We start from the raw sequence: 26,023 nt of genomic DNA, 5'->3' as shown, positions 1-26,023 counted from the left end.
CTAATGGGGACCATCGACCTCTTGAATTTACTTTTTGATAGCTAAAATTTTTCTTCAAAATTAAACTTAAAAATAATTTTTCATATCAGCAACACTGGCTATGAGTGTTATTGTCATTGTCGTTGTTGTCTTTTTGTTGGTGATGCTGTGACTCTGTATTCAATGATGCTGCCTGTATGTTGGTGGTATGTTGTGGCTCTATGTGAGCAACCACACTAACACAACCCAAGCCATCACACTTCTATGCCATTCAAGCATAAAGTCTTGGCAGTAGCATTCAAGTGTGAGGTTGAAGGTGTATTTATGCGGGAGTGAATGTTTCTCGCAAACTCACACACATACACACACACACAGTTATTCAACCATTTGTACGTATGACAACTAGGTGCTGTGCTTAAAAAGAGGTAAAGGTGTGCTCGGCCATACATTTGCCACAGATGTTCTGTTCGTCTACGTGAAATGAACTTGAAAATTAATTGCTTTTAGTAGCAGTGACATCCAACTACTGTTCACTTATAGGCACACAAACACACACACACAAAGCCATGGACCCTCTTCATGAGGCCTTAAGTAAGTTAAAGCAGGTGTTTCACTATGTAAGTCTTCCACACACATGCATAGTTGTAGCCCATGCGTGCATGTGCCTTAATGTTTGTCTCATTAGACAGCAATTTCCACTAAATATCTCATTAGATGTAACATTAGGTTTCTCTGCTATTTGATGTGTTTGCGAACAAACATCTTATTTGGCAGTATCTCTCACGTTTTGCCCCTTACCAGTGACAACAAATATAATTTTGTTTAAGGAAATTACTTATTTGCCTTTGTGACCTTTTTCCTGTGAACATCCTCAAAAAAATGTTAGTAGACAAATTTCAAGTTTTAATGATAATAGACTTTATTCTCGGATGTTCATTTTAATTCAGTTTTTTTTTAATTAGTCCCAAGAGTCCATTCAAAATTTTGGTAATGGATTTAAATATCAATGGTTAATAAATGAAACCTAGCATTTTTACAGTTGGACATAGTGCCCTAAGGAAAAAAGAAAAAAAGTTTAGACAAATTTTGATTAAAGAAAATTTCATTAAAAATTTTATTTGCGAGAAAATTTTACATGTGTCTTGCGTAGAGGTTAGCATGTACGACTATGACTTTGATCGCCTGGGTTCGAATTCTGGCGAGAGCATCATGAACATTATCAGCGGTGATTATCCTCTCCTAATGCTGGCGACATTTGGGAGGTACTGCACCATTTGGTATAGCAGTCTTGTAAAAACTTCCCTTCAAAAAGGGAAGTGCGAAGTGCGTCACGCCGCGCGGACTCGGCTATAAAAAAGAAGGCCCCTTTTCATTGAGCTTAAAAAAACTTTCATCGGACAGCACTCATTAATATGTGAAAAGTTTGCCCCTGTTCCTGAATGGAATGTTCATGGGCAAATTTGCATTGTGTAATAAGCAAACTACATTGCATTTTCTATTTAGAGAAAACTTAATTGAAGTTTCATGTTTAAAAACAATGGCAAGAAAATATTTTCTTAATTAAGAACTTGGGTTTACAGCGGGTTTTAAAAGTTTTAAAAGGAAAGGTATTGGGTTGCCCAAAAAGTAATTGCGGATTTTTCATATAGTCGGCGTTGATAAATTTTTTCACAGCTTGTGACTCCGTAATTGTATTCTTTCTTCTGTCAGTTATCAGCTGTTACTTTTAGCTTGCTTTAGAAAAAAAGTGTAAAAAAAGTATATTTGATTAAAGTTCATTCTAAGTTTTATTAAAAATGCATTTACTTTCTATTAAAAAATCCGCAATTACTTTTTGGGCAACCCAATAGTTTAAGTACACTTTCCCTAACAAAAGGGTAGTTTGAAAAAATGTTCCCTAAGGTGAACGTAGTTTTAGTAATCTCTACCTAGGAAGGCTAGTAAACTTTCCCTAAGGAAAAGATAGTTTTAGTAATCTTTCCCTAAAGAAAAGTTAGTTTAAGTATATTTTCAAAGCAGAAAGGTAGTTTAAGTACCCTTTCCTAAAGGGAAAGGTTTAGTTTTAGTACCCTTTCCTAAAGGAAAGGGGAGTTTTAGTGAGAGAGAAAGGGTGGGTTTAGTACCCTTTCCTATGAGAAACGGTAGATTTAGTACCCTTTCCTATGCGAATGTAGAATGTACCCTACATTTAGTACCCCTATGGGAAAGGGTAGTTTTACTACCACTTCCTTATGGAAAGGGTGGTTTTAGTAATCTTTTCTTAGAGAAAGAGTAATTTTTGTAGGAAAAAAGGTAGTCTTATTACCATTTTCTTTGGGTAAGGGTTGTTTTAGTACCCTTTCCTATGGGTAATGGTAGTTTTAGTACCCTTTCCTATGGGTAAGGATAGCTTTAGTACCCTTTCCTATGGGAAAGGGTAGTTTTAGTACCCTTTCCTATGGGAAAGGGTAGTTTTAGTACCCTTTCCAAAGCGAAATGGTAGTTTCAGTACCCTATCATAAGCAAAGTGCTATTTTTAGTACTATTTAAAAAGGAAAAGCATAGTTTTAGTACCATTTCCTAAGGGAAAGGGCAATTTTAATACTATTTCCTAAGGAAAGGGTAGTTTCAGTACCCTTACCTAAGGGAAATTGTAGGTTTAGTACCCTTTCTTAAGGGAAAGGCTAGTTTTAGTACCCTTTCTTAAGGGAAAGGCTAGTTTTAGTACCCTTTCCTTAGGGAAAGGGTAGTTTTAGTAAATTTTCCTAAGGGAGAGGATAGCTTAAGTACCCTTTCCTAAGGGAGAGGTTAATTTAAGTACATTTTTCTAAGGTAAGGGTAGCTTTAGAACCCTTTCTTTAGAGAAATGGTAACTTTAGAAACCTTTTCTAACGGAAGGTGTGGTTTTAATACACTTTCCAAAGCGAAATGGTAGTTTTAGTACTCTCTTCTAAGGGAAAGGGTGGTTTAAGTACCCTGTCCTAAGGGAAAGGGTTGCATTAGTATACTTTTCTAAGGGAAAAATTCGTTTAAGTACCCTTTTCTAAGGGAAAGGGTAGTTTTAGTACGCCTTCCAAAAGAAAGAAAGTGGCTTTAGCACCCATACCTAATGGCAAGGGTACTCTTAGTACTTATTCGTAACGAAAAGGGTAGTTATAGTACCCTTTCCTAAACGAAAGAAAAGTTTTAGTACACTTTCCTAACGGAAGGGGTAGTTTTAATACACTTTCCAAAGCGAAGGTAGTTAGTACTCTTTTAGAAGGGTTGGTTTTAGTACCCTTTCCTAAGGGAAAGGTTTGCTTTAGTACACTTTTCTAAGGGAAAAAATAGTTTTAGTAATCTTTTCTAAGGGAAAGGGTAGTTTAAGTACCCCTTTCTAAAGAAAAGGGTACTCTTAGTACCCCTTCCTAATGAAAAGGGTAGATTTAGTACTCTTTCTTAAGGGAAAGGGTAATTTTAATACACTTTCCTAAGGAAAGGGTAGGGTGAGTACCCTTTCCTGATGGGAAAGTACCTTTTTCTAATGCGAAAGTGTAGTTTTAGTACCCTTTTCAATGAGTGAGGGTAGTCTTATTACCCTTTCCTAAGGGAAAGGGTGGTTTTAGTATCTTTTCCTTTCTTAGGGGAAGTTTAGTACCCTATACTTTGGAAAAGGGTAGTTTAAGTACCCTTTATTTTGGGAAAAAGTTAGTTTTAGTACCCTCTTCTAAGGAAAGAGTTAATTTTATTACCATTTCCCATGGGTAAGAGTATTTTTAGTAACTTTTTCTATGAGAAAGGGTAGTTTAAGTACCCTTTCCTATGTTATAGGATAATTTTGGTACCCTTTCTTATGGAAATGGGAAGTTTTAGTACCCTTTCCTAAGAGAACGGGTAACGGGTAATTTTTGTACCCTTTCTTAAGGGAAAGGGTAGTTTTTGTACCACTTCTTAAGGGAAAGGATTGTTTTAGTACCTTTTTCTATCTGAAAGGGTAGTGTTAGTACCCTTTCCTAAGGGAGAGGTTAGCTTAAGTACCCTTTCCTAAGGGAGACGTTAGTAAAAGGACCTTTTCATAAAGGAAAGGGTAGCTTTAGAACCCTTTCTTAGAGAAAAGGTAGCTTTAGAGCCCATTTCTAAGAGAAAGGATAGCTTCAGAAGCCTTTCCTTTAAGAAATGGTAGTTTTTGTACCCTTTTCTAAGGGAAAGGATAAGTTTAGTACCCTTTCCTACGGGATAGGGTAGTTTAGGAATCTTTTTCTAGCGGAGGGGTATTTTTAGTACCTTTTCTATAGGGATGAGTAGTTTTAGTATCATTTACTTAGCGAGAGTGTAATTTTGTTACCTTTTTAAAGGGGAAGGGTAGTTGTACTCAATTTTTCTAAGGCTAAGTTCAGCTTTAGCTATCTTTCCTTATGGAGAGGATAGTTTACCCTTTTATCAGGCGAAATATGGTTTTAGTACTGTTTCCTCATAGAAAATTTAGTTTTAGTACTCTTTTCCCAAGGAAATGGGAAAAGAATACCCCTTTTCGAACTTAGAAAATGTAGTTTTAGTCGGCTTTTCCTAAGGAAAGGGTTATTTTAATACCATTTTCCTAAGAAAAGTGTTGTTTTTCTACCCTTTCCCCAAAGAAAGGGTAGTTTTAGTAAATTTGTATCTATATAGAGAAATTCACCCCCCTCTTCCCATTAATTTTTGTTGGCTGGTTATTCAATAACGTAATTACCTAGCTAAGATTATGTTTAATTTATTTGTTAATTAGTTGTGACTTCATTCCTGCCTTTTTGTTCCAGCCAAAGCAGCACCAGCAGTGCCTTTTCCCATGAATTCCGAGCAACAAATTAAATTGTTTATCCATATTGCCTTCTCGATTATGCCAAAATCTATTAAAAATAATAAATATTTTGGTATGCAGTTAATGTGGGCTCAATGTTTATAAACAAATTTAATTTACGTTGTCATAGTTGTTTTTGTTTTCGTTGTGGTGGTTACCACCTCCGCATTAACGCCTGCCGCTTTCGGAAAATGTGAGTGAACATCAATTTAATAGCCAACAGTTTGCGATAAACAAAAAAAAAAAGAATAGGAAAAATCAAAGCAATCGAGTCGAATTGGGGAAAGAAAAATGGAATAGCAAATGCCACATAATGTAATTTGAGAGCTGTATGAACTTGATTTTGCCACTGCTGGATTTTTGTTTTTGTGAAATTTGGTTTATAAATATCTCTTGGTTTGTGGGCCAAAGAACTTTTAGGAGAAAATCGCATTTTGAAGGGCATTTCTGTGTGTTTGCTTTGTTGTGTTTCTCGAATTCCATCCAATGGTTGTGAAGGAAAGAAACACCAGAGGAAAATGAACCCACTAGAGTAAAACATAATTAATGGAACGTTTATGTAAACAGTTTTTTTTCCTCTCTTACAACTGGACAGGCTGCTATGCCGAAATGACCTTTATTTTAAAATGTCTAAGAGGGCTGACTAGTTGATGGGGGGAAAAAAAAAATTAATGGAATATTAGCCACTGTGAACATTGAAAGTTTAATTGGCTGAACTATGAAAGGGCATTTGGATAATGTGAATGACTTCATAGAATGTTGGTTTTATTTTTCGTTTTCCATTTCAAGGTCAAATATCTGTTGGATGATCATTGCGGTCGCTTGCGAAAGTTGTAATTGTTGCTAAGACCGATTTTGGGATTTGATTTCCTAGCGATTAAATTTAAGGTGTATTTTAGCAATGATTGCTCTGGCATTCAATATGGAGAGTTGTTTTAGATCGCTCAACATCGAAACTTCCCATCCCTCAGTGGGACAATATTTTCACTATTTAAGATTTTGCATGAATATGGTCTGTTATGGATATAACTGTCATATAAACCGAAAATTTTCCACTTTAAGAACAAAGAAACAAAATTTTCAATTATTCGCTTTTTCTGTGAATATTCTACCATACCACAGTCAAAAAAAATTTTTTTTTTCACATTGACATCTAACTGTTTAAGGCGAATATTGTAAAATTGCAAGTAAACAAAGGTAAAATTTGCAAAAATAAATTCCTTTGTTCGTTACACGTTTTTACTTTGAGATCTCTTCTCACTGGGTCACCTGCAAGTCAATTAAATCATTTTGCAACAGTTACACCATCAATTGATTTCTAAGCGGAAACAAAATTCAACAAAATCGCACTCTACAGTGAAGAGTATTTTGGGGTACAATCACCTGCCAAATAGTTTGCTTTGTGCCAATAGAAACATCAAAATAAGACCAAACCGAAAAACAACCTGCCTCTAAATTTTGTTTTTTTCTCTTGTTTCACTTTTACTTTCTTTGTTGTTTGCTTAGGGGTCAGCTAGTAGTTGGAGGATAGGTTATGTTGGCCCTCCCCCCTCCTGCCTCCCAGTATTTGCTCTTGAAAGGTTAAAAAACTACAAAAACAAATAAAAGTTCTGTTTTTTTTTGTTATTGTCGTAGTTCTTTGTTCGAGCATCGAACCCCTTTGAAATGAATCAATCAAAACGTTAGAGACTGCACGTAAGACGACGAAAAAACAAACGCAATTTCAATTGTTCATTGAACAAAGGCATCAACCCCAAGTGTTCTTGGATGAGACTAGAAATTTTCGACTCAGGTCATATCCCAGCATATGTATGCGGCAACCTCAGATCAAATGATGTTTGCCAACAATGTGACCAAAATAAATAAGCTCTTATTCCCAAGAATTATCTCCCTTCCTCTCGCGTTATTGACCTTATGGGACTGCAAGCCAAATTGATTTGAAATGTCCTTTGCCTCTCCTATACCTTATTGGGTTGACATACAAATAAAAATATTTGAGTTGCACTTAAAGGACATGCGGACATTAGAGTGTGCCAAGAAACATAACGCATTCCCTCCATTTTTTCCCCTTTTCATCACAATAAGCAAAATACGAAATATTATGGTGATCGGTTAACCATAATCTATGCCGCCACGAAGCCTCAAGTTGGAAATAGTGCTTTCAAAGAAATACAGTTGAGTATGTTAGGTCCTAGCATCGGATGTTAAGTCCTAGAAATCGGTAAACTAAGTATACATTTATATTAAATTTATTATAAAACCGCAAACTGTACCATACACCACTACTGTGGCTGTGATGAAATGTGTAGTTCACGTCAGAAATTCCTGCCCATTCGGCTTAGCCATGTCCGTCTGTCCACATTTTTTTCTGTGCTGGTAGTATGTCTATCTCCAATTATCATTATTTGCACTTTCGTGCAAATCAGGAACGAAGTGTTTTATTACTCATGTGAAAGCCTCTGCCAAATTTCATCAAAGCCAGCTCCCGTTAAAAGATAACACCAAAGTTTAATTATTGGGAACTATACCCAAATCTAAATCTATTTTGTTTAGTTTACCTGAGGCTTTCAGATGAGTAATACAACATTCCATACCAAATATTATGGAAATGCGTTGATTTTGGTGACTACGCCCCAATATGTGTAAATTGGGCGAATTATATGCATGGGAACTATTGGGTTGCCCAAAAAGTAATTGCGGATTTTTCATATAGTCGGCGTTGACAAATTTTTTCACAGCTTGTCACTCTGTAATTGCATTCTTTCTTCTGTCAGTTTTAGCTTGCTTTAGAAAAAAAGTGTAAAAAAAGTGTATTTTATTAAAGTTCATTCTAAGTTTTATTAAAAATGCATTTACTTTCTTTTAATAAATCCGCAATTACTTTTTGGGCTACCCAATATATCAAATCTGAACTGATTTTTACCAAAATTTATAGCGCTAGTCTTTGGGCTAAAAAAGTGATAAGCGATGATTGGATAATAAATGCAATTTTCACCTTAGTTACAAAACAAGCAAAAGAGTGCTAAGTTCGTTCGGGCTAATCGTCGAACCGTACTAAGCGTAGTAGTTGTCTAACCGTAACACCACATCTAAATAAAAATCGGATAAAAATCGCGACTCAAGAAGTCAAATCGGGATGGTCTAGCAAAGACCGTCTTTCTGTTGAAATTACGCCACAGTCTTTAAAACGATGATAATGCGTTGAAAATTTGCACAATTTGTTTTTTCCCATAGCCAGGTTCCGTTTCAAGATGGCCTATAACGGGCTTTATCTTTATATAGGCCCTATATGGACCACCCTCCTGATCTAAGTTATCGAGCCCATAAAAGTTGCACATCTATTTCTCTCTAATGTAGCACAGTGAGTGGTGTAGACCCTTCGACATTCCTACTGAGTATTGTCACCACACTCAGACTATATTTCGATACAAGTACTATATACATCGATCTTCCGATTTAAGATATTGTGTATATAAAAGGCAAATTTACTACCTGATTTCTCTGAAATTTGGCAGACTGAGATGTGTTTCGCTTTTTGACGTCTATCTGCCCGAATTTTTTTACAAAATCCCCAAAATGCCCCTTTCGTATAAACATGGTTACAAAATCGGCATTTTTTTTGTAAATTTGCTGTGGAGGCTACAAATATTATTAGGTGAAACAAATTTTTTGTATGGTTTTAGGTGACATGGGGAGAAAATAGAAAATGTGGCTAATTGGGGTATCTGGGTTTCGAAAAATTTGAACTCGAGCGGTTTTCTAATTTTTGAAATAAAAAATTGCTTGTTTCGAATTACATATAGCACATGTATATTTTGACATTAAAGTTCAAGTTTATCCTAAAAAACATCTACAATAGGTCCTCTTTACAAACAAGAATAGAAAAAATTAAGGTTTTAAAGTAAGTTTTTTTTTCAATTAAGGCTAATCATTTTTTACCAAAAAATACACTTTCACATTTTTTACTTCCAAACTGTATAAATTTTAACTGAATAATTAGATGTGGGACTTGCGGCAGAGTTGGTGCATTTTGTCACAAATACAAGTCATGAATAAAATTTTAAATCGAACCAAAAATGTCTCCATAAATTGCAAAATGCGAAACCAATCTCGGCCAAAATTTCAACAAATAAAAAGCGGACTTTTTTGTAAGGATTTTTGAATAGCAAAAAAATAATTTTCATAATCGGACCACAAATGAAAATTTGGCAGCCCTAAAAATTTTTTTGAAATTCCGAGGTGACCAACTTTGGAAGCCTGCCAAGGGGCACACGGATCACCCAAGGCCTGGAAATGTTGCACACAATGTTGCTAATACCGTTTTTTTACTAGTTTTTTATTCGATTTTTTTCCACAATGCGATGTATGTCTATTTGTCCGTATGTCCGAACATACATCGGTCAGTCTGTTTCTCCAATTATCTGCCCGTTTGTCCGTCTTTGTGCCCGTTTATCTGTCTGTGTGCCCTTTACCTATCTGTCCGTCCGTCCATCAGTCTTTCCGTCTGTCTATCGGTCTGTCTGTGTCCATCGGTCTGTTCGTATGTCTGTCCGTCTGTCTTTCCGTCTGTCTGGCCGTCTGTCTGTCCGTCTGTCTGTCCGTCTGTCTGTCTGTCCGTCTGTCTGTCCGTCTGTCTGTCCGTTTGTCTGTCCGTCTGTCTGTCCGTCTGTCTGTCCGTCTGTCTGTCCGTCTGTCTGTCTGTCCGTCTGTCTGTCCGTCTGTCTGTCCGTCTGTCTGTCTGTCAGTCTGTCTGTCCGTCTGTCTGTCCGTCTGTCTGTCCGTCTGTCTGTCTGTCCGTCTGTCTGTCCGTCTGTCCGTCTGTCCGTCTGTCTGTCTGTCTGTCCGCCCGTCTGTCTGTCCATATTTCTATGCGTCTGTCTGTCCGTTTGACGTTTGTTTATCTGTTTGTGCTGTTGTCCCTCCATTCATCCATCCGCCTGACTGTCCGTCTTTCTGTCCGTTTACCCGTCTGTGTATCCATTGGTCTGTCCGTCTATTTTTCCATCTGTCTGTCTGTCTGTTCGTATGTCTGTCCATCTGTCTTTCCGTCCGTCCGTCCTTCCGTATTTCCATCCGTCTGCCTGTCCGTTTGTTTATCTGTCTGTGCTGTTGTCCGTCCATCCATCCATCCGCCTGACTGTCCGTCTTTCTGTCCGTTTACCTGTGTATCCATCGGTCTGTCCGCCCGTCTGTATTTCCATCCGTCTGTCTGTCTGTTCGTATATCTGTCCATCTGTCTTTCCGTCCGCCCTTCCGTATTTCCATCCGTCTGTCTGTCTGTCTGTCTGTCCGTTTGACCGTTTGTTTATCTGTCTGTGCTGTTGTCCGTCCATCCATCCGTCCGTCTGACTGTCCGTTTACCCATCTTTATTTCTGTATGTCCATCTGTCCGTCTATCTGTCTGCTTGCCCGTCCATTCGTCAGTATATTTGTCTGTTTGTCCATCTGTCCGTCCATCTGTCCGTCCGTCTGTCTGTTGAAATCATGCTACAGTCTTTAAAAATAGAGATATTGAGCTGAAACTTTGCACAGATTCTTTTTTTTATCCATAGGCAGGTTAAGTTCGAAGATGGGCTATATCGGACTATATCTTGATACAGCCCCCATATAGACCGACCCGCGAATTTAGGGTCTTAGGCCCATAAAAGCTACACTTATTATCCGATTTTGCTGAAATTTGGGACAGTGAGTTGTGTAACGCCAGTCGATATCCTTCTTTAATATGGCTCAGATCGGTCCAGATTTGGATATAGCTGCCATATAGACCGATCTCTCGATTTAAGGTTATGGGCTCATAAAAGATGTATTTATCGTCCGATTTCGCCCAAATTTGGAACAGTGAGTTGCGTTAGGCTCTTCAACAACTTTCTTCAATTTGGCCCAGAACGGTCCAGATTTGGACATAACTGCCATATAGACCGATTTCTCGATTTAAGGTTTTAGGCCCATAAAAGGCACATTTATAATCCGATTTCGCTGAAATTTGACACAGTGACTTATGTTAGGCTTTTCGATTTAGTTCAGATCGGTCTATATTGTCGTATATGGTTCAGATCGGTCTATATTTGGATATGGCTACCAAAATGACCAATATTTTGTTTTGCAAAATTGAGCAGTGACTTATATTTATTAGACCTCTCAATATCCGTGTTGAATTATGTTCAAATCAAACCATATTCGATAAAGCTGCTGTGGGGGCATAAATTATGCATTTTTCACCGGATTATGATGAAATGTGGTTTACATATATACCCGAGGTAGTGGGTATCCAAAGTTCGGCCCGGCCGAACTTAACGCCTTTTTACTTGTTTCTTTAACCTGCTGAACATGAAGCATAACTTCGGGGTTGCTGATGCTGAAGCATGAATTCAGGGATGCTAATGGGGTTGTTTGCTTGTTATTGCAATGTTTTTAATAACAGTGAAACAGTCAACGAAAATAGTCTCAACTTTATATGTGCGTGACTACATACTAAGTGATGCATAACTAAACTTTATTGCTCATAAAATAGGTAATCCTCACAAATGAGCACCTTCCCCCAAAAAATATAATGGCTTGGTGTTTTTATTTTTATTTTTTAAATGTTTTTTTTAAGTTTTTCCAAGCATGAAATGTTGTTTTGAATAATAATCTATTTCTAGATTTTTTTCTCAAATCAAAGCCAATGTATAGGGTGACCTTCCTTTAGATTATAAAGAAAACATTTTCAATTTCTCTCTAATAGCAATTTGTATATCGAATTTGTTAATTGAATATGCTATCGCCTCATTGACGCATATTTAAATATTCATTCCACCTGCTGTTCACTACAAATTCCTGGTGATTATTTTTCCTTAATCTTCTGCCTTACCTACACTTCCAAGCCAAGGCATAGAAAAATTTTTAATTAAATTGAATCGTTTAACTTTTGTTAATTAATAATTCGAAATGCGTGGCGGTCCCTATAAATCGTTGCCACATGCCCCCAATTTCATTAACACCTGTAAATGAGGCAAAGATAGGATGGCGGTGGCGGTGACTATGGCCAAGTTTACATTTAGCTCAGAGTGGGATTATTTTTTCTTTTTCTTCTTTTTTTTTTGATTTGCTGTGTGCGGGGATTGTGAAATGGATTAAAATAAATATCCCATGATATATGCAACACATCCCCGTTTATTAATCTGTCTTCATAATTCAAAGCCCAAATATTTCGTTGTGTATCACCATCACCATCACCATCGTCATCCTCATCACCGCCATGTTCATTTTTGTGATGCAATGAACAAAGGCACAAATATTTGTATTCAACCAAACCACAACAATAACAGCAACAAAATAACCACAAAATTCGGAAAAAAAAGTATTTTTATCTCAAAGTTATTTTTCAATATGTGTAGTACATGCAAATCATTGCTGTGCCGATGTCTGACTGAAAAATGCCAAAAATAGTTCATAGACAAAAATTTCAGTTTCAGTTTTTGTGTTTTGTGTTTTCTTGTTTCTCATGTAACATTCAAAAAATCATTTGAATTCTACAACAACAATGACAACAACAACAAGATCAGCAACAGCATCAGCAATTATGGCACTGAACAACATCCGAGTCAAAATTATCATCAACCTCATCACTCAGAGAAGTGAAAGCCATGATGACTCACTCATCCATCATTTTCAGTCAAGAGGAAATTTTTGTTTGTTGGAGGTGTCTGCCTCCTTGTAAAGTCAAGAGCACAACGATACCCCCCAAAAAAACGAAAATTGAAAATGGCAGAAGTAGTTGTTTAAACATTCCGCTGTACAGCAATGGCTGGAGCATGCTTTCCATTGAACTTCCTCCACTTTTTCATTCATAATGCAAAATGATTGCATTTGCAGCTTCCAAAGATGATAATGGAACATTAATTTTAACACAAAGTTCATGGTGAATGGAGAATTGGGTTATTAGTAAACTGATCTTCTAGGAAAATTGAATTTTTAGAACTAAAATCATATCAAAAAAAAATAATTTGTTTTTTTTGCTAAAAGGAAAGTTCTGTATTCCGCTTTTATGAATTGTAAACAAGTAAAAAGGCGTTAAGTTCGGTCGGGCCTTTGGATGCCTATCACCTCGGGTATATATGTAAACCACCATTTGTCATAAGCCGGTGAAAAATATTGGATTGCCCAAAAAGTAATTGCGGATTTTTTAAAAGAAAGTAAATGCATTTTTATTAAAACTTAGAATGAATTTTAATCAAATGTACTTTCTTACACTTTTTTTCTAAAACAAGCTAAAAGTAACAGCTGATAACTGACAGAAGAAAAAATGCAATTACAGAGTCACAAGCTGTGAAAAAATTTGTCAACGCCGACTATATGAAAAATCCGCAATTACTTTTTGGGCAACCCAATATATAAGTTATGCCCCCAAATATGGTCGTATTTAGACCGAATTCGACACGAATATCAAGAGGTCTAATAAGCATAAGCTGGTCATTGGTCATTTTGGAAGCCATATCCAAATATAGACCGATCTAAACCATATATGGCACGGATTTTGAAAAGCTCAACATAAGTAACTGTGTCAAATTTCAGCGAAATCGGATTATAAATGAGTCTTTTATGGGCCCAAATCTTAAATCGAGAGATCGGTCTATATGGCAGCTATATACAAATCTGGACCGATCTGAGCCAAATTGAAGAAGGATGTCGAATGGCCTAACACAACTCACTGTCCCAAATTTTGCCACAATCGGATAATAAATGCGCCTTTTATGGAAAATCCTTAAATTAAAACGAAAAAGTAAAGGAAGGGTTACGAGAGTTTATGAGAATTTCCGCCATGTACAACTTCTCATCGAAAAGGTTCTTAAATTGATATTGGGAAAATTTAGTTTCCCTCTGATTTGTTCCATAACGAAATGTTCGGAAACACTAAACCATTGCAGTTGGGGATTTTAGGTATTGCCATGAATCTCGTAAACAAAGTACATATGGCATTTATGGACAAAATATGAAATATGCCCTGCGTCACAACTGTGGCTATGTGATGGTGATTGGGTAACCCGATTCTGATACCATTACCCACAGAATTTATGGTGGTGGGTTCCCAAGATTCGACTAGGCCGAACTAAGCACGCTTTATCTTTCTCTCTATTCGGATGTATGCTGTCTAACTGGAACTGTCTGTCCAATTGTTTGTCCATCTGTCTGTCTATCTGTCGATCTATATATATGTGGATCTATATATCTGCCGATCTATATATCTGAAGATCTATATATCTGCAGATCTATATATCTGTCGATCAACATAACTGTCGATCTATATATCTGTCGGTCTCGATGTGTGTCTGTCTGTCTGCTGATTTTTTGCATCGCTAATAAATGCTTCTGAACTTCATGACATTTAAAGTCGATCAAGCTATGTGTGTCTGTCTTTCTGTTTGTCTGTCTATTTTTCTGTCCGGATCTCTGTTTGCCTGTCTTTCTGTCTGTTTGTTGATATATTTTCCTGTTTGTCTTTTTGTCTGGCTGTTTATCCGTCCGTCTGTCTTTTTATGTGCCTGCCTACCTCTTTGTTTGTCTATCTGTTTGTCCTAGTGTCTGTGTGTCCATTTGTCTGTATGTGTGTCTGTCTGCTAGTCTGGATGTGTGTCTTTCGGTCTGTTAGATTTTTGGGAATATTCCTGACCTTCATGACATTTTAAGTCGATCTAGCTATGTCCGTCTGTCTTTATTTCTTTATTTCCGTCTGTCCGCCTTTCTGTTTGTCTGTCTGTTTTTCGTCTGTCTGTCTATCCGTTTGTCGTTCTGTCTACTCTTTTACCTATCGTTATGTCAGTCCGTCTGTTGTTCTGTCTGTCTTTCTGTTCGTTTGTCTATCCGTGCGTCTGTCTGTCTATCTGTCTGTCTATCTATTTGTCTGTCTGTCTATCTATTTGTCTGTCTATTTATCTGTCTGTCTATCTGTCTGTCTATCTGTCTGTCTATCTGTCTGTCTATCTGTCTGTCTATCTGTCTGTCTATCTGTCTGTCTATCTGTCTGTCTATCTGTCTGTCTATCTGTCTGTCTATCTGTCTGTCTATCTGTCTGTCTATCTGTCTGTCTATCTGTCTGTCTATCTGTCTGTCTATCTGTCTGTGTATCTGTCTGTGTATCTGTCTGTCTATCTGTCTGTCTATCTGTCTGTCTATCTGTCTGTCTATCTGTCTGTCTATCTGTCTGTCTATCTGTCTGTCTATCTGTCTGTCTATCTGTCTGTCTATCTGTCTGTCTATCTGTCTGTCTATCTGTCTGTCTATCTGTCTGTCTATCTGTCTGTCTATCTGTCTGTCTATCTGTCTGTCTATCTGTCTGTCTATCTGTCTGTCTATCTGTCTGTCTATCTGTCTGTCTATCTGTCTGTCTATCTGTCTGTCTATCTGTCTGTCTATCTGTCTGTCTATCTGTCTGTCTATCTGTCTGTCTATCTGTCTGTCTATCTGTCTGTCTATCTGTCTGTCTATCTGTCTGTCTATCTGTCTGTCTATCTGTCTGTCTATCTGTCTGTCTATCTGTCTGTCTATCTGTCTGTCTATCTGTCTGTCTATCTGTCTGTCTATCTGTCTGTCTATCTGTCTGTCTATCTGTCTGTCTATCTGTCTGTCTATCTGTCTGTCTATCTGTCTGTCTGTCTGTCTGTCTGTCTATCTGTCTGTCTATCTGTCTGTCTATCTGTCTGTCTATCTGTCTGTCTATCTGTCTGTCTATCTGTCTGTCTATCTGTCTGTCTATCTGTCTGTCTATCTGTCTGTCTATCTGTCTGTCTATCTGTCTGTCTATCTGTCTGTCTATCTGTCTGTCTATCTGTCTGTCTATCTGTCTGTCTATCTGTCTGTCTATCTGTCTGTCTATCTGTCTGTCTATCTGTCTGTCTATCTGTCTGTCTATCTGTCTGTCTATCTGTCTGTCTATCTGTCTGTCTATCTGTCTGTCTATCTGTCTGTCTATCTGTCTGTCTATCTGTCTGTCTATCTGTCTGTCTATCTGGCTGTCTATCTGTCTGTCTATCTGTCTGTCTATCTGTCTGTCTATCTGTCTGTCTATCTGTCTGTCTATCTGTCTGTCTATCTGTCTGTCTGTCTATCTGTCTGTCTATCTATTTGTCTGCTTGTCCATCTGTCAGTATGCCCATCTGCAGGATGTCCATTTATCTGTCTGTCCGACTGTCTGTTTCCTCGTCTGTCCATCCATTTGAGTGTCTTTCTGCCTACGATACTCAACATCAGATACATTTTCAGAGTTGGTTTTCCTCTCCTATTGATAGCTGCATGGAGGCTACTGTGCCGCAGAGGTTGGTATGCCCTGGGTTCAAATCCAGGCGTGAACATCACAAATACTTTCGGCGGTGGTTTACCTCTTATTAATGCTGCACTCAACTAATTTTTTTGCTCAGAAAAGCACAAATATTGGCCAAAATAACAGTTTTTGTCTGCTGCAAATAGAAAAGAAACGGTGGCCACCATAGCCCAGAGGTTAGCATGTCCGCCTTTACCCTGAACGTCTGAGTTCGAATTCTGCCGAGAACATTAAAGAACAAATTTCAGCAGTTGTTATCATCTCCTAATGCTGGTGACATTTATAAGGTACTACTACTACTACTAAACTTCTCATGAACATTCCATTAAGGAACAGAGGATACTTCTCTCATAACAAACATAAGAGGCCTCTTTTTTTATGCCGAGTCCGAACGGCCTGCCACGTAGCGACGCCACTTGATAGAAAAGTTTTTGCAAGGCACGATACCTTGCAAATATAGCCTGCATTAGTAATGGGATAACCACCGCTGAACATTTTTTGATGTTCACGCCGAGACGGTGGCCTCCTTATGAGGTACTATGCCATGTAAATACGTCTTCCCAAAGATGTTCGTTCTCACTCGGCTATAAAAGGGAGGCCCCTTAGCATTGAGCTTAAACTCGAAAAGTACAGCATTCATTGACATGTGAAAAGTTTTTCCCTGTTCCTTAAGGGAACATGAGGAAATTTGCGTTTGCAAATGGGATAGCAGACATGACTGCTGTTTCAGCACACAAATGCTACTTTAGCAAACATCTATCTCTGATATTTCAATTAAAAAATCTGCTGTTTGAATCAGGGCTGTGGAGTCGACCGGAGTCGAAGTCTAAGACGGACTATTGAGCTAGAATCGGAGTTTGGTTCGAAGTTAAGCACTCTTATCCCGACTCCGAATCACTCTCCGACACCGGCTTAATACCCTGACTCCGACTTGGACTCCGATCCGATGCGGAGCCTGACCCTCGACTTTTAGAGGTATGGGCTCCGCAGCCCTGGTTTCAACTACAAAATCTGCTAAGTACGTGTTTACTGCTGAAAAGACAAAAAATTATTGCTGCGATGGCAAATAAATTGCACAGCATTGAGAGCGAGTATATATTTGCATGGAAATTTTATTTTATATAATTTTATTTTATTTTATTTTAATTTATTTTATTTTATTTTATTTTATTTTATTTTATTTTATTTTATTTTATTTTATTTTATTTTATTTTATTTTATTTTATTTTATTTTATTTTATTTTATTTTATTTTATTTTATTTTATTTTATTTATCTCCTTCTAACAACCGCTTCATATATTGTGCATCAAATTTTTTCAGCAATCAAAAGTCTTTTAAGCAGGCAGCTTGCTGGTTTGAAAATGCAATCATTTTGCTATGGCTGCAGAACTACTGATGTAATGACAGCAAAATTATATTTTTACAGTCAACAGACAGTGTTTGTCAGCAGACTTTCTTTCTATTTTTTGGTTTGGTATCCTGCCATGTTAAAACTCCTCTATCAAGTGGTATTGCTATGCGGCATGCCGTTCGGATTTTGCATACAAAAGGAGGTCCCATATCATTGAACTTAAACTTTAATCGGATTGCCATCACCGATATGAGAGAAGTATTGCCTATTTGATAATGAAATGTTTATGGGAAGTTTAAAAGTAAGTCTAAGTAATGGTTGCAGCATTTGTGAGCTATTAAGCCGTGTATAAACTTCTGCTTAAACAGGTGTCGCCTTGCGACATGCGAGAAGTTGGCCTCCTATTCCCGAATGGATTATTGCTGAGCAAAATTCAGTTTAACAAATATTATTTCAAATAACAACAAGACAATGTTATTAATGACCAACAAATTTAGCCGATCTAGTATTTCGTTTCATTATAAACAAGCAAGATATTTTTCGCATGCCCTTGTCAAGTATTTTTGACAATTATAACTGATGATGATGCAAAGGAATTTTTAGTTTAGCCATTAGGACAATTTAGTATATTAGCCTTTTCTGGGGGTGAAAATAAATAACAAATTGTTTACAATATAAAGGCTAATAAAGCAAAAGTTTACAATACATACATAATTCAAAAAAGAAAATTATTAATGCATACAACACACATACCTCACTACACATTCAGATGTACAATAGCAGGAAATCAGAAAATAATGCATTGTTTCCAATGATGAAAAAAATAAAAAATATTTTCGTACAATTAACAACTAGTCATGTGTGGCATTTTCTCGCTTGTTTTCTTTTTTTCAAATACAAACAAAAGAAAAAAAATTTAAAAATTTTAACAATCGTTTGCGATGAGATTCAAGAGCAAATTTGACGGTTTTGTGTGGTAAAGGGAAATAGGAGAAGATTTTAAACATGTATTGCATTAAAATTTATAATGGAAGGCATCTATCAACACTGGCCACTACTAAAGATGTTCTTATTAAGGTCATAAATAAACAAAATTGGTATATCTTTTGCTTTATGCATGAAAAATAAAATAAAAGTCCAACACAGCAAATGATTAAACAAAATAAAAATATACTTATGATTGAAAAGAGCAGCAAACAAGCCTCAAACGAAATGAAAAACAGATAAGTAAGTTATGACTAAATTTGGGCCAAGTTGGGCTATAAACTCCCCTACACTGAATATGAAAATAGCCGTAATAAAAACAAGTAAAAGCGCGATAAGTTCGATCAGCCGGGTCCTTTATAATCTTAAGAAACAAAACGAGTTTTGTTAGGAGTCATAGCAGAACGCACACGCATTATTTTTACACCCACCACCATAGGATGGGGGTATACTAATCTAGTCATTCCGTTTCGCAACACCTCGAAATATTCGTCTAAAACCCCATAGAGTATAAATATATTCTTGATCATCTCGACGTTCTGAGTCGATCTAGCCATGTCCGTCCATCTGTCCGTCTGTCGAAATCACGATAGAGGTCGAAAGCGTAAAGCTAGCCGCTTGAAATTTTGCACAGATACTTAATACCGATGTTGGTCACTGAAGATTGCAAATGGGCCATATCGGTTCAGATTTTTTGAGTCTGTACGGAACAAACAAACCGAGTCCCATAAATCCGTCATTGGCTTATATGCTCACTTTGGGCGTTTTTGTGGGGTTGCGGTGATCCCCTATACTTTGACATAAATTTGTATGCCAGATTCGTTATCTACTCCCACATACTTCTCATTTGATACCCATATTGTCCTTACCGGTCCACTTTTGATTTTGGGTGGTGTTTTGGGGGTAACGGTGAAGGTTCCGCCCCCTTCCGTTATCAATAAATTATAAAGCCTATTCCTACTTCCTGACCATATTCGTAATCCACTCCCGAAAACCTTTCATTTGAGTCTCATATTGTCATGACCGTCAAATAAACCTATTTTAAAGAGTTTAAGGGCTGGGGCGGCCCCCCAGGTACTTGGACGCAAATTTTATTATGAAATTCGTGCTCTACTCTTGAATACCTTTCATTTGAATCCCATATTGTCTCGATCGGTCCACTTTTATTTTTGGGTAGTAATTTTAGGGTAAGGGGGAGGGTCCGCCCCCTCCCGATATCAAAAAATTATATAGCCTATGTTTCCTTCCAGACCAACCGAATTTTAGATATTATGTCCATAACAGCAGCATTTATTATTTCGATTTCGATGAAAATTCGCACATAGATTTGTGTTACACCCCTCGACATACGTGCCGAGTTTGTTTCAGATTGGTCCATATTTGCTGCTGCTATATGGGCGGGATCTTCCAATTAAAGGTTTTGTGCCCATAAAAGGAACAAGATTGTGACTTCTAGAGGGCACAATTCTTATCCGATTTGGCTGCAATTTTGCATATATCGTTCTGGTGTGGCTTCCTACAACTGTGCCAACTATGGTCTGAATCGGTTCATAACCTGATATAGCTGCCAATCAGACCGATCATTCGATTAGACTTTTTTAACTTCTAAAGGGCGCAATTCTTAGTCGTTTTGGCTGAAATTTTACATATGGTGTTTTGGCACGACTGCCAATATCTATGGGAAGTATGGTTCAAATCGCTTCATAACCTGATATAGCTGCCATATAAACCCATATCCCGATTAGACGTCTTGGGCTTCTAGAGGGCGCAATTTTTATCCGATTTGGATAATAATTGCACATGGTGTTTCGGAATGACTTCCAACTATTGTGTATAGTTTGGTTGAAATCGGTTAAAAAAATGATATAGCTGCCATATAAACCGATCTCCCAATTAGAATTCTTGAGCTTGTAGAGGGCGCAATTTTTTCCGATTTGGATGAAATTTTTCACCTGGTGGTTTGGTATGATTTCCAACTAATGTGCCTAATTTGATCCAAATCGGCTCTTAACCTGATATAGCTGCCACATAAACCGATCTCCCGATTAAAATTCTTGAGCCACTAGAGGGCGCAATTTTTATCTAATTTGGAGGAAATTTTACTTGTGGTGTTTTGGCATGACTTCCAACTATTGTGCCTAGTTTGATCCAAATCGATTCATAACCCGATATAGCTGCCATATAAACCGATCTCTCGATTAAAATTCTTGAGCCACTAGAGGGCGCAATTTTATCCGATTTTGATGAAATTTTTCACCTGGTGGTTTGGTATGATTTCCAACTAATGTGCCTAATTTGATCCAAATCGGCTCTTAACCTGATATAGCTGCCACATAAACCGATCTCCCGATTAAAATTCTTGAGCCACTAGAGGGCGCAATTTTTAACTAATTTGGAGGAAATTTTACTTGTGGTGTTTTGGCATGACTTCCAACTATTGTGCCTAGTTTGATCCAAATCGATTCATAACCCGATATAGCTGCCATATAAACCGATCTCTCGATTAAAATTCTTGAGCCACTAGAGGGCGCAATTTTATCCGATTTTGATGAAATTTTGCACCTGGTGTTTTGGTATGACTTCCAACTACTGTGCCTAATTTCATCCAAATCGGTTCATAACCTGATATAGCTGCCATATAAACCGATCTCTCGATTAAAATTCTTGAGCCGCTAGAGGGCACAATTTTAATCCAATTTGGATGATTTCCAACTACTGTGCCTAATTTGATCCAAATCGGTTCATAACCTGATATAGCTGCCACATAAACCGATCTCCCGATTAGTATTCTTGAGCCACTAGAGGGCGCAATTTTTATCCAATTTGGAGGAAATTGTACTTGTGGTGTTTTGGCATGACTTCCAACTATTGTGCCTAGTTTGATCCAAATCGGTTCATAACCCGATATAGCTGCCATATAACCCGATCTCCCGATTAAAATTTTTGAGCCTCTAGAGGGCGCAATTTTTATCCGATTTAGATGAAATTTTACACCTGGTGTTTTTGGCATGACTTCCAAAACACCAGGTGTTTTGGAAGTCGGTTCAAAACCTGATATAGCTGCCATATAACCCGATCTCCCGATTAAAATTCTTGAGCCACTAGAGGGCGCAATTTTTATCCGATTTGGCTGAAATTTTGCACCTGGTGTTTTGGTATGACTCCTTACAACTGCGCCAAGTATGGTTCAAATCGGTTCATTGACCCTCTGAGCCACTGGAGGGCGTAGTTATTACTCGATTGTCCTGCAATTTTGGAGATAGTATTTTTCTATGGCTTCTAACAGCCCTTTGAATAGCAATAGGAGTAGCAAATTTAATCGAAAACAAAGAAATTTGCAAAATTCTGGGGGTGCTTATCTCTCCCCCAAAGGCCTTTCTAAGCTTATGACTGCCATACAGATTGACCTGCTGATGTTATAGGTCAATATAAAATGGTTTCAAGACAATTATCCACAGGCTGTTTGACCACTTTCCCTCAATGCATTTCCCTACTAGAGATGTAGGGTATAAGCAACAACAAAAAATACATCAAACGAAAGCAGGAGATGTTTTTCAGTAATAAATACACCAAATAAAAATATTATGAATTTATTTTTTGATTTTTTGAAAATAGCCAATATTTTAGAAGATTTTTGGCTTGCAGAAAAACTGGTGGGTGTTGGCGTTGGCTACGACTTGCGCGTCTAAACGATGTCTTTGACAACGTTTTACACAATCCTCCCCAAAAATGAGACAAGTAATGGATCGTTTTAATGACAGAATTTCAGAAGTGTTCAGAAAAAATTCTAAGAAATTTTGATTAACTACAGGCAGGTTCAACAAGACAGCTATCTGACCAATAAATGCAAATTGAATTTACAGAAAAAAATATAAACGATATAAACAAAAAGACAAAATCAAAAAAAGAAGAAAAAAATTAACATTGAAAATCGTTGCTATTTATTCTTTGTTTATTTGAAATTTCATAAATTATTTACATTTGCTTGAATGCTACATAGTGGTGGTGGTGGTGGTGGTGTTAATGAAAATCATTTATACTAGCCAAGAGAATAAGAGCATGTGAGCTATAAAAGGGTGAGAGCGAGAGTGGTAGTCTCATTTATGTCAAGAGAGAAAGCTTAGCTATGGCCATAAACATTTCAAATTATTTGTTGTTGCTCATGTATAAGATCGTTGTGAGGTGGATTTGTATGTCTGTGTGTGTGTGTGTGTGTGATCATCGCAAAAAGCTTCCTTTCTTCACAAAGGAAATCAAGGTATGTTGAATGTATGGGTATATGCGGGACTTCGATCACACATGCTACACACACTCATATACCCTATCTGTATGCTGTCGTTATTCTATGCTTTTTTACCTAAAAGCGAGTGTTGCTGGTCAAGTGAAATATTCAGAGGTAATCAGTTTGAAAAAATTCTTCGTTGAGGATAGAACGCTATAATTTAGGGAGTAAAAAAGTAAGAATTAAAACGATAATATATTAAAAAAAATACCAAAACCCCAAAAAAAGAACTTTAATGCCAAACCAAATCGAAAAAGTTGATAAAAAAATAAACCAAAAGGAATTTCGTATTGAAAATAAAAACGTACATATATCGAAAAGTAATTAACAACAAAGTGACACTAATGTAATGAACAAACCATTAAAATGAAAACCAACAAAGTGTTTGTAAACAATTCGTTTGGGATCTTAACAAACCATGGATTACAAATTGGAGAAATGTTGAAAAATTTTTGAAATTTTAAATTTATGCATACATACATACATACACTTGAATGTTATATAATGGCATAATGAAATGGAATATGAACATGAAGATGAAGCAAAATATGGATATAACTGAAAAAGTTATTAAAGTGCAAGGACTCCAAATAATCTTAAAAAAACGAGACTTTATGACATAAATTGGATTAAATGGTGCACAAATTGTAAAAAGGAAATATTTTAAAAACTGCTACAAATCACCAACATTTTATAAATGGATACTTAATTTTCCAAATACAGCCTCAAGTGGTAACATAAAAGGATATGAAGTGACTTTTTTTTAAATTTTGTACATTCTTAGGAAAGAACTGTTTTGTGGTCAAATATTTTATACTGTTAAAAGTTTAAAAAAATTCTAATTATTTAAATCACATATGAATGTTGTGAAAAAATTTTGAATGATATGAAAAAAAAATATGAATTTAAAAAAATATATGGGTTACAAAGAAAATTTGAATAAGAACAGCAACAAAAATTAAATTGCCAAAGAATTGAAAGGACTAAGAATTTATTAGATTTTTTTACATATTATGAAAAATTTTATGAAAAATTGGTGCCAATGTGAACGTTCTTATAAGATTTGATGAAGAATTTTATTTAATTTTATTGTTTTGAGGCATTTTTCAAAGCATTTTCTTATCTTGGATAAGAATTGCCTTGGTAATATTTCCCAGCAACAATTTTAAGTCTTATGAAATTAAAGATTTTAAGGATACCCTTGCTGAAAATTTCAATATATGTATGTGCTTTTCTTTTTGTATTGAACAAAAGTATTTTGAAGCAAAAGTTTATGCAACCGTTTAATAAAAATTAAAATTTTTATAGAAACGGTAAAGAGCGAAAGTTTCGAATTACAAAATTTTTTTCCTTTACACACTTGTAAATGACTACCATAAATCCATTATGGAATTTAACTTTGATAAATATATACGTCACAAACATATATAAATTTTTATAGATTACAATTTATTTATTTATATTACGTATATAAATAATATAAAATTTGTGTAGAGTAAAAAGTGATTTTTCATTAACTTTTATTGATATCGGTATAAAAATCGATAGATATCTAGTGTTACGTTAATCAAATCTAAAGAATTTAATCTTTATATATACTCGTACATGAGAAGAATCATTAAACAATGTACTCTTATGCCGATAACACTGTTTTTCTTGCTGGCGAAAAACATGCCACTTGTTACTTACTAGCATAGTTTATAAAAAAAATTCGAAAAAAGCTATTAATTCCTAAAATTTCAAATTACTTGCTTATCGATGTACTAGTATGTTATCGATAGCTTTTCAGTGTAGCTTTGCATTCTACATTATATTCTGTATTTCATTCAAGCACTAAACAATGCATACCGCTTTTTATCGTGGGAATATTTATGAAATTTGGAGAATTTTTAGAGAAGATTATTAACTTGTTATCGATTTGAGTTGTAACTATTTTCGTAACCACGCTCGCCTTGTTCTCAAAATCCAATACATTTAATGTTTAAATCATATTTTTTCGATAAATGTTATCGCTTTAGTTGTGATTTTAGACCGAACATTTACGTTTATCCAATGATTATCATAAAATCACATAGTTATCGAAAACTTCTTTTCTACTATCTCCTTTTTACTCTAACCAATAATATAAAATACCGATAGCATTTTTTCCTTTCCTAGGAAAAAATCTCATTTTCAATGAATCTCTCATGATCTACAATATTCCAAATCTATATATTATTATTTTATCAATAAATGTTATCGAGTTGATTTGATTTGAAACTATATTTATATTGTTCTCCAATGGGAAACATAAACCTAGTATCAAAAATCCTATTGCTGTAATATTTCGTGTTTCATCGATAAATGTTAACAAGACATAAATGTTATCGAAACACAAATAATGCCGAAACATAAATATTATGAATATATAAATGTAATTTGTGAATATATAAATATTATCGAAACATAAATGTTATGGAAATATAAACGTTATCGAAACATAAATGGTGTCGAAACATTAACTTCGAAACAAAAAATATTATCGAAACATTAATATTATCGAAATACAAATGTTATCGAAGCATAAATTTTATCGATACATCTGTTATCGAGATATAAATGTTATAGAAACAGAAATAATGTCGAAACATATTATCGAAACACAAATGTTATCGATGCATACATGTTATCGAAACATAAATGTAATCCCAACAAAAATTTTATCGAAACACATCTGTTATCGAGACATAAATGTTATAGAAACACAAATAATGTCGAAACATAAATGTTATGGAAATATAAATGTCATGAAAACATTAGTGTTATGGAAATATAAATGTTATCGAAACATAAAAGTAATCGAAACATAAATGCTATCGAAACACAAATGTAATCGAAGCATAAATGTTATTGGGACATAAATGTTATTGGGACGTAAATGTTATCGAAACGTAAATGTTATAGAAATATAAATGTTATCGAAACACAACTGTAATCAAAACACAATTGTGATCGGAACATAAATGTTATCGAAATAATATCGAAACGTAAATGCTATCGAAACATAAATTTTATCGTCACAAAAATTTTATCGAAACAAAAATTTTATAGAAACATAAATCTTATCGAAACACAAATTTTATCGAAACATAAATGTTATCTAAGCATAAATGTCAACGAAACATAAATGCTTTCAAAAATAAATGTTATTGAAATAGAAATTCTTTCGAAAAATAAATGTTATCGAAACATAAATGTTATCGAATCATAAATTTTATCGAAACAAAAGTTTTACCGAAACAAAATGTTTTCGAAGCATAATTTTAATCGAAACATAAATGTTATCGAAATATAAA

General features: G+C 35.8%; 2 protein-coding genes across 10 annotated transcripts in view; one reads left to right on the top strand and one right to left on the bottom strand.

Annotated features, from left to right (window-relative positions):
* LOC106090734 (soluble guanylate cyclase 88E) overlaps window positions 1-26,023 on the bottom strand; it is a 125,092-nt gene that overhangs the window by 70,544 nt on the left and 28,525 nt on the right. The gene's annotated exons all lie outside the window — the stretch shown is intronic.
* LOC106090757 (uncharacterized) overlaps window positions 22,755-26,023 on the top strand; it is a 52,336-nt gene continuing 49,067 nt past the window's right edge. For 6 of the 7 annotated variants that reach the window (XM_059362846.1, XM_059362847.1, XM_013257054.2 and 3 more), the window contains exon 1: window positions 22,755-22,863. The gene's annotated coding sequence lies outside the window, so the exon portion shown is untranslated. The remainder of the gene's footprint in view (window positions 22,864-26,023) is intronic. The other variant, XM_059362848.1, reaches the window with a different exon arrangement.

The sequence above is a fragment of the Stomoxys calcitrans genome, chromosome 2 (assembly GCF_963082655.1).
Source record: "Stomoxys calcitrans chromosome 2, idStoCalc2.1, whole genome shotgun sequence".
In the NCBI taxonomy this organism is placed as follows: Eukaryota; Metazoa; Arthropoda; class Insecta; order Diptera; family Muscidae; genus Stomoxys; species Stomoxys calcitrans.
This window is presented reverse-complemented; position numbering and strand designations above follow the sequence as displayed.